This window comes from Thalassophryne amazonica, chromosome 3 (genome assembly GCF_902500255.1).
Source record: "Thalassophryne amazonica chromosome 3, fThaAma1.1, whole genome shotgun sequence".
Lineage (NCBI taxonomy): Eukaryota > Metazoa > Chordata > Actinopteri > Batrachoidiformes > Batrachoididae > Thalassophryne > Thalassophryne amazonica.
In genome coordinates, this window is record NC_047105.1 from 126,934,559 (window position 1) to 126,948,733 (window position 14,175).

General features: G+C 41.1%; 2 long non-coding RNA genes across 2 annotated transcripts in view; one reads left to right on the top strand and one right to left on the bottom strand.

The window, feature by feature from the left end:
- Positions 1-1,743: 1,743 nt before the first annotated feature.
- LOC117507590 lies at positions 1,744-10,908 on the top strand. Its single transcript, XR_004559775.1, has 3 exons — positions 1,744-1,826; positions 3,006-3,017; positions 10,896-10,908. It is a non-coding gene; the product is annotated as an uncharacterized LOC117507590 (long non-coding RNA).
- Positions 8,371-14,175, bottom strand: part of LOC117507598 — a 103,465-nt gene continuing 97,660 nt past the window's right edge. The window contains exon 3 of the long non-coding RNA XR_004559783.1: positions 8,371-8,479. This is a non-coding gene — a long non-coding RNA (uncharacterized LOC117507598). The remainder of the gene's footprint in view (positions 8,480-14,175) is intronic.

A 14,175-nucleotide genomic window follows, 5' to 3' on the forward strand; every position in this document is an offset into this window, starting at 1 on the left:
GTCAAGACAGAAGTCAGACTACCAGAGCAAGAATTTTAGCTGAGGAAGCTTCTGTGATTTGAAGCGAAACGTCCTCACGTCAAGCAAGATTCAAGCTTCTCTACTTTGGCGGAGAACTTCTACAAGAGAGAAAAAGCAACAGTCTCATGCCTGCAACAAAACTTGCAAGACAGACCAGAGAACAATACAGCAAAAGAGAAGGAAAACATCGAGTGGAAAGATGGAAACAGTACAAAAGAGCCGGACGTTTCCAAGAAGAACTCGAAAAGGAATACATCGACAAAGTTGGATCACTGCAGTGGCCAAAAAATGGAAAACTTGGTTTTGATGGAGAAAGAATTCTGATTGTACCACAAGATCAGGGACTTCAACAAATGGCTTCAAAAAAAATGGCAGGGATCTCACAGAATGATAAATGCCGATTCTGTCATACAGCTGTTGAGAGTGTAAACCATCTAACTTCAGCATGCCAGATCCTCATGGCAGATGGGCGTTATACATCCAGACACAACAAGATCTGTCAATATCTCCACTGGAAGGTCTGCAAGGAACTGGAGATGGAAGTCAGAGAACATGTCTGGGAGCACGAGCCAGCACCAGTCTCATCCAACGGAAAAGTTACGATCTTCTACGACAAAGAGATCCCAGCAGGAAGACACATTGAAGGAGGTGCAATCAAACCTGATATTGTCATCTGGAACAAGCAAGAGAAAACAGCCAAAATCATCGATGTGACAGTCCCCAATGACTACGGTCTGAATCGAGCTGAAAGGGGAAAGATCTCAAAATACCAAGACCTGAAAAATGATCTACGAACAACATGGTCATTGAAAGACATCGATATCATCCCAGTTGTGGTGGGAGCAACAGGCGTGATGAAGAAGAACTTGAAGAAATTCCTTGAGGCAATCCCCGGTCACCCAAGTGCACAGGAGGTGCAGTTGTCTGCAATTAAGGGAACGATCTTGAAGAGAGCCCTCGGATACAATGCCAGATCTGGTTAGGATAACTATAGAGCCTAGAGTGCAACTTTAGACCCCAGGTTTGGGGCCCATTGTATTCTACTAAAAAGACATCAAAGATAAATGAAAAACCAAAAGACAAAAACAATTTGTTTGTCCTGAATGTGGTCGAAGATTTGGATATAAGAGCTATCTGAAAAGATACATAATAATTCATACAGGACAAAAAGGCAGTATTTGAGGAGAGGAAAGGTCACCATCTTGAAGAGAGCCCCTCGGATACAAAGTCAGTAATGTTAAGGGTGCAGCTTTAGACCCCGGGTCTGGGGCCCACTGCACTCTTGTAGAAGGAAATTCAAGGCAAATGAAAAAAAAAAAAAGACAAAAACGATTTGGCTGTTCTGAATGTGGTTGAAGATTTGGACAAGAGAGTAACCTGAAAAAACACATGATAATTCATACAGGTTCAGAAGACCAAGGAAACACATCGAAACAATAGGTACAGACCCATCTGTTGCCAAACAACATCATCTAAATGGCTGACAGGAATTATAGCCGATGCAATTTATGAACATCTTGACAGTGGTGGCTCCCTGGAAAATGAACAGTAAGGTTGCATGAAGAAAAGATTAAGAATGAAACATCAGTTATTGATAAATAAAGCTACCCTGAAGGACTGAAAAAAAGGAGAAGAAACCTTAACACTGCTTTGATTGATTACAAAAAGGCATTTGACTGCGTGCCACACTCCTGGATCATGAGGTGCTTTGGACTCTAAGATCTTTCCTGAGGACACAAATGAACAAGTGGAACACCGCCATCACCCTAAACCAAACAGACGGACAAATAATAATCCCAGACCATGTCTCACTGAAATCAATCAGGCCTACAGAGCATCAATAATAAGTATTGGACAGTACTTAAAGAGCTCTGAAGAAGAAATTATGAAAAGGTAACGCAGCATCACAGTAAGACCTTGTCACAATAGACCTCCATTATTAAATTGGCAGAAAACCTTTTAGAAGAGAGAGAAAGCAATGATCTGACACCTGCAACAGAGAAGACAGACCAGAGAACAATACAGCAAAAGAAAGAAAACATTGAATGGACAGATCAAAACAGTACAAAGGGGCTGGATGATTCTAAGAACTGGAAAAAGAACACAAAGAAGGGTCTATACAGTGGCTTACATACAGTAGTGTTCAGAATAATAGTAGTGCTATGTGACTAAAAAGATTAATCCAGGTTTTGAGTATATTTCTTATTGTTACATGGGAAACAAGGTACCAGTAGATTCTCACAAATCCAACAAGACCAAGCATTCATGATATGCACATTCTTAAGGCTATGAAATTGGGCTATTAGTAAAAAAAAGCAGAAAAGGGGGTGTTCACAATAGTAGTAGTGTGGCATTCAGTTAGTGAGTTCGTCAATTTTGTGGAACAAATAGCGTGAATCAGGTGTCCTCTATTTAAGGATGAAGCCAGCACCTGTTGAACATGCTTTTCTCTTTGAAAGCCTGAGGAAAATGGGACGTTAAAGACATTGTTCAGAAGAACAGCGTAGTTTGATTTAAAAAGTTGATTGGAGAGGGGAACACTTATACGCAGGTGCAAAAAATTATAGGCTGTTCATCTACAATGACCTCCAATGCTTTAAAATGGCCCAAAAAAAACAAAAAAAAACAGACGCGTGGAAGAAAATGGAAAACAACCATCAAAATGGATAGAAGAATAACCAGAATGGCAAAGGCTCACCCATTGATCAGCTCCAGGATGATCAAAGACAGTCTGGAGTTACCTGTAAGTGCTGTGACAGTTAGAAGACGCCTGTGTGAAGCTAATTTATTTGCAAGAATCCCCCGCAAAGTCCCTCTGTTAAATAAAAGACGTGCAGAAGAGGTTACAATTTGCCAAAGAACACATCAACTGGCCTAAAGAGAAATGGAGGAATATTATGTGGACCGATGAGAGTAAAACTGTTCTTTTTGGGTCCAAGGGCCACAGGCAGTTTGTGAGACGACCCCCAAACTCTGAATTCAAGTCACAGTTCACAGTGAAGACAGTGAAGCACGGTGGTGCAAGCATCATGATATGGGCATGTTTCTCCTACTATGGTGTTGGGCCTATATATTGCATACCAGATATCATGGACCAGTTTGGATATGTAAAAATACTTGAAGAGGTCATGTTGCCTGAGAGGACATGCCCTTGAAATGGATGTTTCAACAAGACAGTGACCCCAAGCACACTAGTAAACAAGCAAAATCTTGGTTCCAAACCAACAAAATTAATGCCTCGCAGATGTGAAGAAATCATGAAAAACTGTGGTTATACAACTAAATACTAGTTTAGTGATTCACAGGATTGCTAAAAAAGCAGTTTGAACATAATAGTTTTGAGTTTGTAGCGTCAAAAGCAGATTCTACTACGTGAACACCCCCTTTTCTACTTTTTTTTACTAATAGCCCAATTTCATAGCCTTAAGAGTGTACATATCATGAAGGCTTGGTCTTGCTGGATTTGCGAGAATCTACTGGTACCTTGTTTCCCATGTAACAATACGAAATATACTCAAAACCTGGATTAATCTTTTAAGTCACATAGCACTACTATTATTCTGAACACTACTGTATGTCCCCATCAGAAACATGGCACTTTCGCTGTATTTTGTTTGGGGTAAATTACAAGGCAAAGAAAGTGCAGCCGGTCTGTTCTGTGTCAGCCTGATCCCGTCAGATCTCAGAAGCTAAGCAGTATGGCATCTGGTTAGTACTTGGATGGGAGACCTCTTTGGAACACCAGCGGCTGTGTGTGTTTCTCCAGGTAACATTGGAGTTGCGTCAGGAAGGGCATCCGGCGTAAAACTTGTGCCAAGTACCAATGCGGATCTATCTGCTGTGGCGACCCTGAACAAAAACGGGAGCAGCCGAATGGACAACATTATTTTAGGCTGTAGGTATCATGGATCACTTTGGATATGTCAAAATACTTGAAGAGATCATGTTGTCTTATGCTGAAGAGGACATGCCTGTTATGTGGGCCGCTGAAGAGGAGGTACTGCTGGCCCACCACCACCAGTCGGCGCCCTGCTTGGAGTGCGGGCTTCAAGCATGAGAGGGCGCCAGAGCTATTGGAAGTGACAGCTGTCACCTGTCAACCTCACCAGCTGTCTCTCATTAACCTCCTTACAAGAAGCGGATCACAACTCCACCTCCTCGCCGAGAAATCATCTACCACAAAGGTAATTTCTCTGCTGACTTATCGATTGTCTAAACTTTGTTCTGTGTGCAGCCGCATTCCTGTGGTGATCCAGAAGAGGGACCAACAGGAGCTGCACGAGAGAAACGTATCTGGAGGTGGAGGTTTTCCCTCCCAGAGACTTTGAGTGTAAAGGTTGCTGGGTGTGAGGACTCACACTCACCTCCTTCTGTTTCTTCTTTGCCAGCAGTACCAGGGCCGACAACGGAGGACAGAGACCACCTGGGGATTCAGGACTTGGCGGCTCCGGTGTTCTTCAGGCCGTTGGTGGTGGAAGCGGTGTGGGCCCCGGCTCCTCGTTCATCAGAGGTCTCCTATCTTCGAGCCTGCCCACTGTCCTCTTGTATACAATTGGCACCTGTTATTTCTGTTTGTATTCCGTTGTGTACTTTCGCAACATTAAATTGTTACTCCTTTTCTTATCCATTGTCCGTTCACTTGCGCCCCCTGTTGTGGGTCCGTGTTACGACACCTTCCCAACAATGCCCTTGAAATGGGTGTTTCAACAAGACAATGACCCCAAGCACACTATTAAACAAGCAAACTCTTGGTTCCAAACCACCAAAATTAATGCCTCGCAGATGTGAAAAAAAATCATGAAAAACTGTGGTTATACAACTAAATACTTAGTTTAGTGATTCACAGGATTGCTAAAAAAGCAGTTTGAACATTATAGTTTTGAGTTGGTAGCCTCAACAGCAGATGCTACTATTATTGTAAACACCCCCTTTTCTACTTTTTTTTTACTAATAGCCCAATTTCATAGCCTTAAGAGTGTGCATATCATGAATGTTTGGTCTTGTTGGATTTGTGAGAATCTACTGAATCTACTGGTACCTTGTTTCCTATGTAACAATAAGATATATACTCAAAACCTGGATTAATCTTTTTAGTCACATAGCACTACTATTATTCTGAACACTACTGTATGGAGAACTTTGTTTCAGTGGAGAAACAATTATAGTTGGAGCATCAGATCAGTGACCTTTGACAAATGGTAAAAAAAAAAGGCAGGAATTTCACAAAATGATCATTGCTGATTCTGTCATACAGCTGTTGAGAGTGTAAAACATCTAACTTCATCATGCCAGATCTTCATGGCAGACGGACATTATACATCCAGACACAACAAGATCTGTCAATATCTCCACTGGAAAGTATGCAAGGAACTGGAAATGGAAATAAAGGAGAACGTCTGGGAGCATGATCCAGCGCCAGTCTCATCCAATGGAAAAGTGCCTGTTTTCTACCTGATATGTCATCTGGAACAAGCAAGAGAAAACAACCAAAATCATCGATGTGACAGTCCCTAATGACTATGGCCTGAATCGAGCTGAAAGGGGAAAGTTCATGAAATACCAAAACCTCAAAAATGACCTGCGAACAACATGGTCCTTGAAAGTCGTCAATATCATACCAGTTGTGGAGGCAACTAGGCATGGGCCGGTACGAGATTTGGGCGGTATGATAACTGTGGGCAAAAATACCGCGGTTTCACAGTATTATGAAGCTTTCAAGTGTGCTTTAACAACATTATGGCTATTTGCATATGAAGCGCGCGTGGTTCAGGCGCACTAATTGACGCGCTGTCTACTGCTATGAGCACAAAACCACTGATAACTTTAGACAAAATACCAAAATAATAGTCATTCTTTTAGACATGTAGCTTCTGCCCCGTGGGAAACATTACTTGCTTAGCGAGAAACGTGGCTGGAATAAGGTCCAGAACTCCGGATGCTCAATATTGGCCCAGCTTCACCAAAAAAGTGCTTGGAATAGATGTATTTGTCCTTCTTGACATGTTTGTGGGAGAAATTTGGTCGACCACAAGCACGACTCGAGTCCACCGCTTGTACTTCTCAGTGGTTTCAAGGATGGGATAAAGTTTATTTGATGTAATCCTTTGCGGGTGTCTTGATTCGCTATGTGTCCAACAGGCCAAAGCTACGGTGCTTTGTTGCCACTGTTATTGGCTTGAAGGGCTATTCTGCAGAAAATACAACCCCTGGCAAAAATTATGGAATCACCGGCCTCGGAGGATGTTCATTCAGTTGTTTAATTTTGTAGAAAAAAAAGCAGATCACAGACATGACACAAAACTAGTCATTTCAAATGGCAACTTTCTGGCTTTAAGAAATACTATAAGAAATCAGGAAAAAAAATTGTGGCAGTCAGTAATGCTTACTTTTTTTAGACCAAGCAGAGGGAAAAAATATGGAATCACACAATTCTGAGGAAAAAATTATGGAATCATGAAAAACAAAAGAACGCTCCAACACATCACTAGTATTTTGTTGCACCACCTCTGGCTTTTATAACAGCTTGCAGTCTCTGAGGCATGGACTTAATGAGTGACAAACAGTACTCTTCATCAATTTGGCTCCAACATTCTCTAATTGCTGTTGCCAGATCAGCTTTGCAGGTTGGAGCCTTGTCATGGACCATTTTCTTCAACTTCCACCAAAGATTTTCAATTGGAGTAAGATCCGGACTATTTGCAGGCGATGACGATGATGTGTCTTTTTGCAAGGAATGTTTTCACAGTTTTTGCTCTATGGCAAGATGCATTATCATCTTGAAAAATGATTTCATCATCCCCAAACATCCTTTCAATTGATGGGATAAGAAAAGTGTCCAAAATATCAACGTAAACTTGTGCATTTATTGATGATGTAATGACATCCATCTCCCCAGTGCCTTTACCTGACATGCAGCCCCATATCATCAATGACTGTGGAAATTTACATGTTCTCTTCAGGCAGTCATCTTTATAAATCTCATTGGAACGGCACCAAACATCACCTTGCCCAATGCAGATTCGAGATTCATCTTTGAATATGACTTTCATCCAGTCATCCACAGTCCACAATTGCTTTTCCTTAGCCCATTGTAACCTTGTTTTTTTCTGTTTAGGTGTTAATGATGCCTTTCGTTTAGCTTTGCTGTATGTAAATCCCATTTGCTTTAGGCGGTTTCTTACAGTTCGGTCACAGAAGTTGACTCCAGTTTCCTCCCATTCATTCCTCATTTTTTTTGTTGTGCATTTTCGATTTTTGAGACATATTGCTTTAAGTTTTCTGTCTTGACGCTTTGATGTCTTCCTTGGTCTACCAGTATGTTTGCCTTTAACAACCTTCCCATGTTGTTTGTATTTGGTCCAGAGTTTAGACACAGCTGACTGTGAACAACCAACATCTTTTGCAACATTGTGTGATGATTTACCCTCTTTTAAGAGTTTGATAATCCTCTCCTTTGTTTCAATTGACATCTCTTGTGTTGGAGCCATGATTCATGTCAGTCCACTTGGTGCAACAGCTCTCCAAGGTGTGATCACTCCTTTTTAGATGCAGACTAACGAGCAGATCTGATTTGATGCAGGTGTTAGTTTTGGGGATGAAAATTTACAGGGTGATTCCATAATTTATTCCTCAGAATTGAGTGAGTCCATATTTTTTTTTTCCCTCTGCTTGGTCTAAAAAGTAACCGTTACTGACTGCCACAATTTTTTTCTTGATTTCTTACAGTGTTTCTTAAAGCCAGAAAGTTGCCATTTGAAATGACTTTAGTTTTGTGTCATGTCTGTGATCTGCTTTTTTTCTACAAAATTAAACAACTGAATGAACATCCTCTGAGGCCGGTGATTCCATAATTTTTGCCAGGGGTTGTAAAACGAAAAGCCGACTTGGTCCTTTTAGACAGGGAAAAGTTCAGTGCGAGCTTTGCCTCCTTCAGCCATGATGCAGAGCTAGCCAACGTTAGCTGCCTGTTTGTAAACAGAGACAGAGGTGCGTGCCAGGGAAAGGGCAGCACCGGCTTCCTCCGCTCTGCCTGTCAAGAATTCTCATAACCCGCTCATACCGTAGGGACGGTATAATGGAAAATTTTAGTGGTTTTGATACTGTGGCTTTTTCATATCGCGGTATACCGGGAAACTGGTTATCGGCCCATGTCTAGAGGCAAAAGGCCTTTTGAAGAAGAACCTGAAGAAATACCTCAAGGCCATCCCCGGCCACCCAAGAGAGCCCTCGGATCCACTGCCAGTATTGTTTAGGGTGGAACTATCGACCCCAGGTCTGGGGCCCATTGCATTCTATTAAAATGAAATCCAATAGAAATAAAACAGGTTGCTCAATGTGACAGAAGATTTTGACTAAAAGGTTGTGTGAAGGTGTGATGTGTTTGGATGTTCATGGTGTTTAACCTGTCAGCAAGGTGTTGCAGTAGTCGAGGTGTGAGATGGTGTCTGTGTCGGGAGTCCTGATGCATGCTGGGATACTTTCTGATTCTGTGTATGATGTAATGTCTTATTGCTGACATTGTAATCTTTGGGGAAAATATGGAGGTTTTAGGTTGATGTGTCACGGACATGACGAGCAAAGCTCTTCAGCATCTCACCATGTAATTTAGGTCCTTCAGACTTATTTTATTTATTTATTTACTTATTTGAGTAAATGCTTCGGTGGAGCATAAGCATGGCTAAAACCTTTCAGCTTCTGGGGGAGCTCTGCCCCCCTAGGCCCCCCGCCTTTTAAAACATTTTTTGTTATTGTTGTTTTTGCCTTTTAGCTTCAGGGGGGCACTCCACCCTTTTTAACTCCCTGCCTTTTTAAGCTTTTTTCTTTTTTTTTTCTACAATACAGCCAGATTATCATATGGCAATATTGTCATATCAGTATGATATATACAATATGACTGATTTCACACAAAGTGCAGCAACAGTGAAAATTAAACATTCTTAAACAAAACAGTAATAATACCACACTCATTTTGCACTCATCATAAACTTAGGATGCAGTGCCCTCCAAAAGTATTGGTACACTTGGTATTTCACACATGTTATGTTAGAAAAATTAAAAAGAAAATAAGATTATAAAATCAAGCCTTCACTGTGTCTTCTGACTGAATCATGTGATGACCGGTCCAAGATGACGGCCTCCTTTCTTGCGCCTCAGCAACCAGTGCAGCATCTACTTATTATGTCTATGTTCATCTACCGCCAGTTTGTGGCCTTTTATGGCTTTTGATGACAATGTTGTCAGCTTTGTGGCTTTTTCTCCACTGGGACTGAGTTTTTGTGCCATTTCTGGTTTGTGCCTCCGTCTACCGCAGAGCGAGCTTTGCACTGCGCTGCTGCACTGCACTTCAGATTTTTTTTTTTCCCCTTCTTTAGTTCTTGATGGATTTTAATTATTTTTTTGTTTGCTTGATCAAATCACTGTTCAGGTCTTCCTTGTTAATAATGTGTAAAAATATGGACTTATTTTGGATGCAATTTAAACACTTCATAATTCTTCACAAAATTTAGAATTTTTGTTGTCATTGTTTGTTTGGAATTTTTAATTCTGATGGTTTTATTTGATTCATCACAACTTTGTTCTAAACGGCACAATTTCAGATTTGGGCAAAAGACTAACTTTTGGTCATAAAACCTTGATAAAATAAAAACCATGGTATACGCATACTACAATCTTCTCCTGTATTAATATTTAGGTTTTAGGAGGTAGCTCCTGTAATATTATGTAGTAACTATATTTCTTATATATGTTGTTTATTACCCTTATTGTGTAAATATCACGTAAATACATGATGTCCATTTTCTTGAGCTGCTTAGGTGGGTAGGGAGAGTTCCCATGGGATAAAAAAAAGCTTTTCAACCTCCCATCCCTGGTTCTTTTTTTTTTTTTTTTTTTTTTTTAGCTATTTAGAAATACCTTAATATACGAGTACACTAGTAGAGTTCTACCTTAGAATTGGAATGTATTATAGAAGACATACCTTACTGAATTTTCATGATATACCCCCAAAGTTGGGCAAGTTTTCAAGTTGCAGGAGAGAAAAAAAATTCACCAAAACGACAGCATTCAAGAAAATTTAAACTCATTAAAATTTTGGAGTAGAACCTCAACTTCAGCAAAAATATTTCCAGTAAATTTCTGTCCCCTGATACAGTTGACAGATTATTGTCAACATTTCAGCTGGAACTTCAGGTTTCTTTCAAAAGTCTATTCACACAATGGTGTAAACACTAAAATGACTCATAAAATTTACAGCGATTGGTAAAGAATTTTATTTGGGGTTTGTCATCATTTTCCTCACCTGCACAGTGCGGGGAAATAAGTGGGAGAATAAACCTGGATGAGCTCTGGTTATTAACTAGAACAGGTTCATGATGTCTGCTGCTATACCTGTAAGGTCAGAGGTCGATGGTGGAGGAGGAACGAGGCGTGTCTTAAAGGGGGGGGACAACATTTTTCCTGAATCAGCGGCGTTTCTGATTCTGTCATGAAGACAGTTTGGCAGCAGAAATGCTGAAAGATCAACATGATAGAAGAGACGGACACAAACTGAGGACAACAGGGTGTCCAGATTTACAACGCTGCCGTTCACCTGCTCTGATCCAGGTCTCTGGAGAGACAGCAGGTGCATTTTGTAGCAGCAGCATCTTGTCTCAGCACTTCCTGTAGCATCTATGTCACAGCAGATGGTGTTTTTTTTGTATTTCTCGTAGCACTTGCGGTGGCATCTTTGTACTGTAGCAGATGCTCATCTTTTATTTACCTGCCGAGGCAGATGCCGGTGTTTTCAGTTGATTTATTTATTTGATGTGTACATGTAAAACCATAAACAGACCAGAGATGAAAAAATAAAAATACAAGTATTAAAAAAACGCCAGGGCTATTCCAGGGTGCCAGCAATGACGAGAATAAGTAAAAATCAGATCCAATCAGTGAAACAACACTAAAAAAAAAAAGTGTGAAATTGTAAAATGACAACAAAAACTAAAAACAATAGAGTAGTATTTCAATAGCAACAATAATTTGTAAAATGTGGAATGAAACTGAACTGTGAATTTAACAGTAGAAATATGTAAAAAGAACTACTCATATGCCACACTGGAATTAAACACAACGTGTGGATTTTCCCCTGAAGTGCTCCCGGATGAATGTCCAGGGAGGAGCACGGGGCGGGGCATCTTCTAGTTTTCACTCACACAGCCCCACCGACCACTGAGGGACAAAGCGTGGCTCACTCCCACCCGGGCACATGACAGTCTGTGGGCCCCGTGCCCCGCCTCACTGGAGGACTTTCATTCAACACTTTCAGTGCACCATGGTGTGTGATCACAGTGCAGCATCGGAGGTTACAAATTGGGCGATTTTCGATTATGACTCTGGAATTTGCACACTTGTCTTTACCAAGAGACTGGAAGTACAGAAGCAATTACACACACACACACACACACACAATAAATAAATAAAAATAGCCTGATCTCATAATTACGAGATCTTTTCTCGTAATTACGACATCAGCAGTCCAATTTTTTTTTTTTTATTTATCCAGTGAATGCAATACGCTTCCGTACACGCACACAAAATAAATAAATAAATATACAGACAGTTGCCCAGTTCCGGATCACCTTTTTTAAAGTCCCGCTATACGGAGCCATAATACAACTGAATGTCCTTTATTGTGTATTGTTGTATTGGGTATTTGGATGTTATCTAGCTGAAAAAGTCTGGATGGAGTACCCTTCTACTTAAAGTGTGAAGCCATATTATGTGTGGTGCAAATATTTGCCGGAAATGGATCACTTTGCCTGGTTCTGGTTCACGACACTCTCACTTGGGGGTCATTCCTGGCATCTGGCTGGAGCCCTTCTAATGCAGAATGATACACACTGTGCCCGAGAATGTGTTTTGAACACAAAATGATATAAATTATACTTATTAAATGAGAATTTACTTCGTTTTGAAAGGCACTGTTACAAGTTTTTACAAGCAAAAAATGAAGTGCGGAGGTGAGATTTCTCCCGAATTAAAAAGTAAAAGCTCCCACATTCATGCCCATTCGTGATTTTGAGATGACCCCCAAAGTACACATGGCTCACAAGTCCTGACACGAGGCTGCTGCTTCAGTGATCCACAACGGGCAAATTTTCACGTCGGAGATAAATGCGTGCAGCAATTAAACAGCAAGACATAACACTGACATTTTCTACCCACGTAAGTAAGTATTTTCCCACTCTAGAATCAAAAACACTCAATGGCTAACTCACCTTTGCTATGTCTTAGAGATCATTACATTCAAACTTGCAGGAATGAGTGAGTGAGGAAACGCGCACACTACGGAGACCGGGATGTTTTGATTCCTCTGCTGATCACAAAGATGGCTGGATCCGGTCGAGCTTGTGGTCGTTTGTAGACAAAACATCAGTCTTTCCATTGGTACCAAGTATTAGCTTATTCGCGCTGATTACGAGAAATGCCGGCGCAAATACTACAGCAGTGATCTGGAACCGGCAATGATCCAGAACTGGGCAAGTGACTGTAGCCCGATCTCGTAATTACGAGATCCTGATGTAATTATGAGATCTTTTCTTGTAATTACAGGATCAGCGGTCATTTTTTTTTTTAAATCCAGTGAATAGCAGGAATTGCGATGACGCCATGCGTTGATGTCACAGGCCGGGTGAGGCCACATCGGTAGGCAGAAAACTGATGCAGCCACTGACGGTGCACTCGGTGATCCATGATGATGATCCACCGCGCTGACAGATCAGCGCCGTGCATAAAAAAACATCACAGCCAGATGGATGACAATCCGTTTCAAGCATTTAGTCTCAAGGATCAGATGCGATTTGGCTCAGAATTGCGTCCAGTACAGGTGGAAGATGGGATTACTTCTGACACTGCTGACCACGCCTCTTTCCCTCCCGACTGTGTCCGATTCTGGCAATATTTACCATGTCAGGCTGGCTCCTGCACATTCTTGCCATGTGTTGACAGGGACTTAAGTAATAAAATACACCAAATATGTGGATTTTTTGTTCACATAAGTCACCACTTTTACACCCCTGTCACACATAGTTTGAATCACACAGAGTGGTGTCGGACTTGTGAATTGACGCACATCCGAAAGGTGTTGGATTTCAGTTCCAAAACGTTCTGACAGCCATCTGCAGAGGTCCACACAGTTGGTCAAAATCGGCCAGCGGCCCTGAGTGTGACACACATGTTCATAATTCTCTGGGCGCCATTGAGATGGGACACCTACCTGATGGCGGTCCGTGTGTTATCTGTGGACCATCTTACCACAATTTACATATTCTGATGGTGGCAAAACAGGATCCAAAATGATTTGAGCGCATATGAGAGAACCTTGAGATGGATCTGGCACGGTACGCCCGCCAGTGTCGTGCCAAAGTACTTATCCCCATCAGAATTTGTATCCCCTGGCATGGGATCATGCACTGACTCAGTGCAGCGCTTACAGACTAGTGCAGCAGAATCATGCAAATGGTGATAAAAGCATCAAATTCGGCAGAAATACTCCTTAGACACTCCTCTTTTTTTTTTTTTTTTTTTTTTTTTAAATTGGCACTTGACTTTTCAGTCGGTGGTCAGGTAGGGGTCAATTGAAGAATTACACAGAGGTCAAAATTAAAAGATGCTCCAATCATATTGAAAAATATCCCACATTATTTGCCTGATCATAAAGATTCCTAAAAGGTATAGTTTGGACTATCTGTGACTGAATTATATGGCGTTACGGGATAAAAACAGCAAGAATGGTGAAGCTCAGTTTCAATTTGTAAAGGGGTCAAAAGTTAAAGTTGCTCCAATTTTGGTAAAAAGTGATGCAAATTATTGGTTGAGCTAATAGGATTAATAAATGGAATAGTTTTGACAGTGGTGAATGCTTAGTCTCCAAAGTAAAGGTCAAACAAGGTCTACATCTATTGGATTTTATGACATGGGACATATGTTACCCCGTAACATGATAAGTAAGGATGATACATGGTCCAAACTATTCCTTTTTAAAACTGTGTTAACTCAAGTAGGAATTGGGAGCTAAAGTATAAATGAAGATAAAACACCTGATGGTAGGGTGCAATATCAGCTATAAAGATCGGGGATACAAATTCTGGCAGGCTGACAGATGGTGGCTGCCAG